This window comes from Eutrema salsugineum, unplaced genomic scaffold (genome assembly GCF_000478725.1).
Source record: "Eutrema salsugineum unplaced genomic scaffold, Eutsalg1_0 scaffold_3, whole genome shotgun sequence".
Taxonomy (NCBI): domain Eukaryota; kingdom Viridiplantae; phylum Streptophyta; class Magnoliopsida; order Brassicales; family Brassicaceae; genus Eutrema; species Eutrema salsugineum.
Window position 1 is genome coordinate 5458637 of NW_006256756.1, and position 8415 is coordinate 5467051.

General features: G+C 41.0%; 2 non-coding genes across 2 annotated transcripts; both read right to left on the reverse strand.

Annotated features, from left to right (window-relative positions):
- Window positions 1–894: 894 nt before the first annotated feature.
- On the reverse strand, window positions 895–1001 carry LOC112085538. The gene has a single exon (XR_002898841.1). It is a non-coding gene; the product is annotated as a small nucleolar RNA R71 (small nucleolar RNA).
- Window positions 1002–4817: 3816 nt separating this feature from the next.
- LOC112085871 lies at window positions 4818–4925 on the reverse strand. Its single transcript, XR_002899156.1, has one exon. It is a non-coding gene; the product is annotated as a small nucleolar RNA R71 (small nucleolar RNA).
- Window positions 4926–8415: the final 3490 nt, after the last annotated feature.

An 8415-nucleotide genomic window follows, 5' to 3' on the forward strand; every position in this document is an offset into this window, starting at 1 on the left:
CCCTAAGACCATAAAAAGTCTTGTCTATCAATTAGTGCCGTTGCCACATTGTGGATTGTTTAGCATTAAGCTTTGATCTGTTCTTGAGATCAAGTATTTTCCTTTTGTTTTACTGATCACTTTGCAAGTTCTGTCTTTGTTTTCAGGTGTATGAACACCATATCAAGGTCAAGAAGTTGTGGTCCACCATTTACCCTGAACGACAACATCAATCTCTTAGTGCCAAGAAGAAGAAGAGATGGACGTCCTAGGGAAACAGATAGAGCAGCTGATATGGAACGGCAGAGAGAGCACCACGTGGTTGACATTGAGCACCAGGCTCAAGAGGAGCAACAGGCTCAGCATGGTAGTGGAGCTTAAAGGAATCAGGCTCAAGATGACAGAAATGAGCAACAAGCCTTTGTCAATATAAACATGGCACAAAGGAATGAGAGGCAAGCTCAACAGAATCAGCAGCAAGCTCATAGGAATGAGCAACATGCTCAATACATTCCTCAGCATCAAGTTCAAAGGAGACATGATCCTCCACCTGTGTTTGTTGGGGAAAATGACAGGGCCAATGCTCATCAGTATGGAGCAGGGATTCAAGCACCACCGGTGCAGAACAACAATTTTGAAGTCAAGACATCTTTGCTGAATATGGTCCAAAACTCCAAGTTCCATGGATTGCCAATGGAAGATCCTTTGGAACACTTGGACCAGTTTGATGAAGTTTGTGACTTGACAAAGATTAATGGAGTATCTGAGGACAGCTTCAAGCTCAGATTATTCCCCTTCAGTCTTGGTGATAAAGCACACCAATGGGAGAAGAATCTTTCAAGAGGCTCCATTCAAACCTGGGAGCAATGCAAGCAGGCATTTCTGTCTAAGTTCTTCTCAACTTCCAGAACAGCAAAACTGAGAAACCAAATCTCCAGCTTCACTCAACATAGCAATGAGAGTTTTGGTGAAGCATGGGAGAGATTCAGGAGCTACACCAACCAATGCCCACACCATAGGTTTAGTGAAGCTTCTCTTCTCAGCACACTTTATAGAGGGGCTCTTCCCAAGATAAGGAATCAACTGGATACTGCATCAAATGGAAACTTTTCTGGGGAAGGAGATTCATGCTGCTTTAGAGCTGGAAGAGAACCTAGCAATGAGCAATGACACTTATGGAGAAGACTTTGATAGAGCCATTAGGAGTGAGAGTTCAAGCAGGGATCAAAGGTATGAGAAGGACTTTAAATCACTTGAAAGCAAGCTGGACAAGGTGTTATTGGCCACTCAAAATCCAATACACTTTGTAGGGGAATATGAGGAACCTTCTCAATGCTTTGAGAGCATCAGTGAAGAGGGTCTTACTCAAGAAAAGCTAAACTATATTGGGAATCAGAGGTTCCAAAGATATCACTATGCCAATGCCAATCAGAACCTCTCCTACAGGAATCCCAATGTAGCCAACCCACAAGATCAAGTCTACCCTACCTCTCAAGCTCCACAGAATTTTGTTCCCAAGAACAACTTTCAAGGGTCCTTTCAACCTAAGAATCAGTTTGTTCAGAATCAGGGTTACAATCAGCATCAGTAACCACCTCAGGGTTCTAGTTTCAGTTCACAGCAGCAGCCAAAAGCACCACCAGGGTTCAGTGCACCACAGTTTCAGCAGCAGGCTCCGGTTCAGCATCAGTTTAAGTCAGCACCGGTTCACCAGCAGCAACAGAATGGGCCAGATATGGTTGGGATCCTACAACAGCTGCTTCCGGGTCAAAAATTTTTTGCAAGTCAGTATGCATCTATGCAGCAAGACATCAAGGAGCTAAAACAGAATTAGGCATCCACTTCAAGAAGCCAAGGTGGCTTACCTGGTAAGCCTGAACCAAACCCAAAGGAGTATGCTAAAACCATTACATTGAGAAGTGGCAAAGAGCTACCAGGTATAGAGCACAACAATGTGATCATTGAGGACAATGATCAAATTGGTGGAGAGGCAGCCCCAAAGGATGATCAAGAAGCTGAAAGATCAAAGAAAGGAAAGGACAAAGAAGTGGAAAAGCCATCAGAACCAGAAAAGCCTTATGTTCCACCACCTCCCTATCAACCTAAGCTCCCATATCCAGGAAAATTCAAGAAGCAGATTGCAGATAAAGCAAGGGAACTCTTTGAGAAGACTCTTAGTGAGACACCACTTACAATGCCTCTCATTGAAGCATTTCTGATGATGCCTAAGCTTGGAAAGTTTCTAAAGATGCTATCTTTAACAAAACCAAAGAGCTACAGGGTAAGGTGGTGCTTAGCCATGAGTGTAGTGCCATCATTCAGAGAAGTTCAGTCCCAAGGAAGCTGTCTGATCCAGGGAGCTTTACCCTCCCTTGTGCTATAGGACGATTGATGTTTGCAGGCTGTCTTTGTGACTTGGGAGCATCAATCAGTTTAATGCCATTCTCTATAGCAAGAAAGCTTGGATACAGAGTGTTCAAACCTGCTAGAAACTCTCTTGTCCTAGCTGATAGATCAGTGAGGCTACCTCTTGAGATGTTAGAAGACTTACCAGTCAAGATAGGTGGTTTTGAAGTGTGATAACACCGTATTTTGACCACTTTTATGGATCATAATAATGTCTTATGCAGGTGTTTTAACTCTGTTTTCAATGTTTTTAAAGTGTTTTCAATGTTTTAGAGTTTCAAAAAAATTTACAGGAAACTTGGGCATAAGATATCCAATTTGGAACAAATGAGCAATTTTGGATAAGTGCACACCGTCAGAAGTATGACAAGCGATGAAGATCTTCTCACCGTCCGATCACCCCCTAAATTTGAGACAACATAGAGGATCCAACCAGCTTTCTAATGCACTTGGTTTGGAGACAATCCAACGGTTAGATCTTCAGATAATCCCGATGCAAGAATGACAGAAAATGCAGTTCCAGAAGAGGACCACGAGCCGGGACCGCGGCCAACACCCATTTTCCCGCGGGTAGAGCCACCGCGACCGCGGAACTTGGTCGTTCACTTTCCCGACGACTTAATTAAAGCCCAGATCAATTCCTTTCGTTATTTTTGAAGCCCTAAGTGTCCACAACCACCCCAGAAGCTATAAATACCCCCTTTACGTCATTCCTAAAGAAGGGGAGACCGAAACTAAGAGACGACATAAGATAGAAAGAGAGAGAGATTTCATGGAACCCTAGAGAGGAGGCCGCCGCCGTCGATCCCGAAGAAGGAGCCGCCGCTGGAGAGCATCATCGCGCCTCCACCTGCAACTCTGTTCTTCGTTTTTCTTCCTTCATTTCTTTATTTTCCTGCAACTTTCAATACTCTGTGATGATTGTTTACAATATGTTTGAGTAGTTACCCAGTTGGGTTTAAAGGGATCTTTCAAAGGGAATTTCATGTGTCTTTGCTTATGAATCGATAGATTTAGGATTATTAATCTTCTAGATGTTCTTCGTTTGCCTTTAATCTTACTGCGTGATTCTTTGCTGGCCACTTAGAAGCCGATCTGATATGATATGTTGCGAAAGTTTTCATTGATTGTCTGAACTAGGGTGAAACGAGCAATTCTTCTATAGGAGTGGAAACCTACCTGTAGTTGAGTTGTGAATATTGATGAGTCTTGTTCTGCTATTGCATCTTCTCCCTTCCAGGATCAGAGTGGAAACCTACTGATCAGGGTTGCGAGAGATAGTTGTTTAGTGGTGCAAAAGTAGGCTATTCATACTTCCATGCCTCGAGTTCTAGAACATACGTAGTTGATTACCTTTATCATATGTTTAAAATCGACATAGCTTAGTCCATGAATCCCTGCGAAACCCCTTTAGCCCCAACGTTTGTTTTTCATTGCTTACAACCTTAGATTTCCATTCTGCTTTTCATTCGATTTTCTTTGCTTTCAATTTGCCTTTGATCTAATCGCTTTTTACTTGCTTTTATTTGCTTTCGTTTTTAATTGCTTTTACATGTTTAGCTTTTTAGTTTAGATTTAGTGACAACGAAAAACCCAAAACCAAAACCAAAACCTGTTTAGTTCTAATCTGATTTAAGCGTTGCAGTGAATTCATACTGAAACAACTAAGTCTCTGTGGATCGATACCCTAAGTACTACAGTGCACATCTGTGCACTTGCAGACATTTAGGGGTTATAAATTTAAAACCTGAAGCTTAGTAAAACGAAAAACAACCAACCCCGTTTACAAACTCGCATCAAGTTTTTTTGGCGCCGTTGCCGGGGACTTCGATTTGTTTCGTTGCGAATCCCAGCTTAAATTCATTAGAACACTTGTTTATTTTTACTTTTTCTTTTGAATTTTTCAGGTTTCTCTGCGATGAGAGACCGGGAACATGTTCCCAGAACTCTTGGTGATCCACCATATCGTGTGGATGGCGATCCAAGCGATGATGACCTGATTGATGATGAGTTTGAAGAACCGATTTATGATGAAAATGAGCTAATCTGATCGACAAAACACGAAGATGATGATGAACTGATTGGAAGTTTCGATTCACTCGAGAAATTCTTTGGAGATCGAAGAGCTATTCAACCAGCCTTACCTGAGGATGGCAAAACCGAAATTAAGGTACCCCATATTTTCATTTAGTTCAACAAAATAAATTCTCTGGTTCTTCATTCGAAAACCCGATAGACCATATCGAGACGTTCGAAGGATTATGTGCAACCATTACAGCGAATGGGGATTACCACAAGTGTAGTCTTTTCCCATTCTCTCTTAGAGATAAGGCCAGCAAATGGCTAAAATCTTTGCTACCTGCTTCACTAAAAACGTGGGCAGCGTGTAGAACTGCTTTCCTAAATCGTTTTTACACTAGAAATCGTTCAAATCTCTTAAGGAAAAAGATAAGAACTTATAAACAAAAAGAAGATGAAGATCTTTTAGAAACTTGGGAAAGATTTAGGGAATACCAAAGAGATTGTCCACACCATGGATATACCGAAGAATACCTACTGGGTATCTTTTATCGCGGTATAACTCCAGAGTTACGACACTCTTTCAACATAGCAAGTAATGGAGATTTCACAACTAGATCTGTAGAAGTTGCTCACGTTTTCATTAAAAATTTAGGAAACAGCATCCAAAATCAAGTAACCTTTGGTAATTCTGCACTTCCTGAGAAGAAAGAAGAAATTTCGGAAGTTATAAAGTGTCTCCGTCACATAATGAGTCATCTTGGATTGCAACAACAAAACAAGGCACACAATACGTGTAACTTTGACGGTTGGGACAACCCAATGGATTCTTATGATCAAAGGATGGTTAACACTGCAGAAGTCTATCAAATTCAAGATTTTCCATTTGTTTCCGATCACCGCGGGTCCATTCATCTGGACCGCGGCCAAGCAAGCTTTCACCGCGGTCGTGGCTGTTCTGACCGCGGCCAAGACATGTTTCACCGCGGTCGCGAGCCTTCTGACCGCGGGAAACTGTCTTCCAAGCTTAACTGGAAACCACCTTCCAAACCAATCTTGGCTATTCAATCTAATCATGTTCCCTATCCTAGTTTTCCCTCTTATGAAGCTGAAAACCTAAACAAAAAGAATTTAGAGCTTGAAAAATCTAGGTCTCAAGAGATTAGTGATCTTAGATCTGAACTAAAAACGATACAAGAAGATTTCAATGAAAAAATTTCCACCCTCCTTAGCATAATGATCAAAACTAATTCTAAAAACTTAGAAAATTCTGAAGAGGAGCTAAGTGAAAATTCTTTCGAAAGTTCAAGTGAAGCCGATCCCTCCGATGATGTGAAAGCTATCACACTTAGGAGGGGATTAGCTTACAAAGAGCCTGAATTTCCTAAAGATTCCGAACATGAGGAAAAGGGTAAGGAAAAGGAGAAAGAAAAAGAAAGAATCACAAATGAAGATGTTGAAAAAGAAGTGGTAGGAGAAAAGGATGGAGAAGAAGTAAGAGAAGATTCATCCCGGGAAATCCTTGGAGAAGACCTGATTCCACCTCCACTAACTCGTGTCTATAAACCTAAACCTCCATATCCTAGAGCCTTAAGAGCCCCTAAGAAAGAGAAAGAAAAAGCTAAGCTTAAAGAGTTAATCGATCAGTTAAATGTGAAATACCTTTCGTAGAAGCTTGTGCTATGATTCCTGCTTTAAGAAAATACATGAAGGGTATTCTAACAAATTCTTTAACTCTTGAAGAAGGCGTTATGATGATAACCCATGAATGTAGTTCTATCCTGCAAAGCCGAATCCCTGAAAAGAAAAACTATCCTGGAAGTTTTGTACTTTCATGCACCATCAATGATGTAGCATTTGAGCGTGCTCTCTGTGATTTAGGATCTAGCATAAACATGATGCCTCTTTCAGTAGCAAAACGTTTAGGACATCACACTTTCAAGCCCACTAAAATTTCTTTAGTACTAGCTGATCGTTCTGTTAGACAACCCGTAGGTATCTTAATTGATGTTCCCGTCGAAATCGAAAAATGTTCCATCCCCACCGATTTCGTAGTTCTAGAACTAGAAAAAGAACCTAAGGATCCCCTTATCTACAGCCGGAGCCATAATCAATGTTCCTGAAGGAAAAATCGACCTTCATATAGCCGGCCTAGTTATGCAATTTGACATGAACAAAAGTTTCGATAAACCAACTTTGGATGGCAAAATTTGTCGGGTTGATGATTTAGACGGAATTATTGAGGAAGTCTCCGAAGATCTGCTTCTAGATGACCCTTTAAGTGTCACGCTTTCACCCGCAAAAGATGAACGCAATTTCCTTGAAGAAATTTCGAGTGAGTGCGCACATATGCTTGATAAGTCCGAAACTTATAGAAAACCTCTAAACTATCTAGACCTTAAGGACCAAACAAACATTCCTACACCTCCTAAAGACACTACTGCAGAAATTAATGATCCTTGGAGCGAGCTTAAAGCCCCTAAAGTCGAGCTTAAACTTCTTCCTGTCGGACTTAAGTACGCTTTTCTTAGACCAAATTCTACTTATCCTGTCAAAATAAACTCTGATTTGACGGAAGAAGAAACCACAATGCTGTTGACTGAGCTGAGAAATCATAGAAAAGCCTTAGGATATTCACTTGATGAGATACCTGGAATCTCTCCAGATCTTTGTATGCACAAGATAAATCTTGAGGATAATGCTAAAAACTCAATCGAAAGTCAAAGGAGACTGAACCCTAATCTCATGGATGTTGTCAAGAAGGAGATTATGAAGCTTTTAGAAGCTGGAATAATTTTTCCTATCCAGTTCATGTTGTTCCAAAGAAAGGAGGAGTCACTGTCATTAAAAATGATAAAGATGAAATGATCGCCAAGAGAACAGTAACTGGACATCGTATGTGCATCGATTACCGGAAACTGAACGCAGCAATTAGGAAAGATCATTTTCCACTTCCCTTCATGGATCAAATGCTAGAAAGATTAGCTAATCATCCCTACTATTGCTTCCTTGATGGATACTCCGGATTTTTCCAAATTCTTATTCGCCCGGAGGATCAAGAAAAAACGACATTCACCTGTCCATATGGCACGTTCACTTACCGACGTATGCCTTTTGGATTTTGTAATGCACCTGCTACCTTCCAGCGGTGCATGATGTCGATGTTCACAGACTTTATTGAGGATTTCATGAAAGTATTCATGGACGATTTCTCTGTCTATGGATCTTCTTTTGAAAAATGCTTAGCCAATCTTGGTAAAGTTCTGCAAAGATGTGAAGATAATCACTTAGTATTAAATTGGGAAAAATGTCACTTCATGGTACGAGATGGAATCATGCTTGGACACAGAATTTCGGGAAAAGGTATTGAAGTTGACAAAGCTAAAATCGAAGTCATGACCAGCCTACAACCTCCCACAAACGTAAAAGGAATTCGTAGTTTCTTAGGACACACAGGATTTTATAGGCGCTTCATAAAATATTTTTCTCAAATAGCTAGACCTCTTACGCGTTTGCTTTGCAAGGAAACGAACTTCGAGTTCGATGATGAGTGCTTAGCCGCGTTTCATAAGATCAAAGAAGCCCTTGTTTCTGCTCCTGTCGTGCAAGCACCTGATTGGGAACTCCCGTTCGAAATCATGTGCGATGCAAGTGACTATGCAGTCGGAGCAGTGCTTGGCCAACGAAAAGATAAGAAACTGCACGTAATCTACTACGCAAGCAGAACTCTAGACGAGGCTCAATGCAATTATGCTACAACAGAGAAAGAACTTCTAGCTGTCGTATTTGCATTTGAGAAATTCCGTTCTTATCTCGTAGGATCTAAGGTCATAGTTCATACTGATCATGCTACAATTAAGTATTTAATGTCTAAGAAAGACGCTAAACCTCGGTTGATAAGATGGATCCTCCTACTGCAAGAATTCGATATCGAAATTCGAGATCGGAAAGGCGTAGATAATGGAGTTGCAGACCATCTTTCACGAATTCGAGTTGAAGAAAGATTGCCTT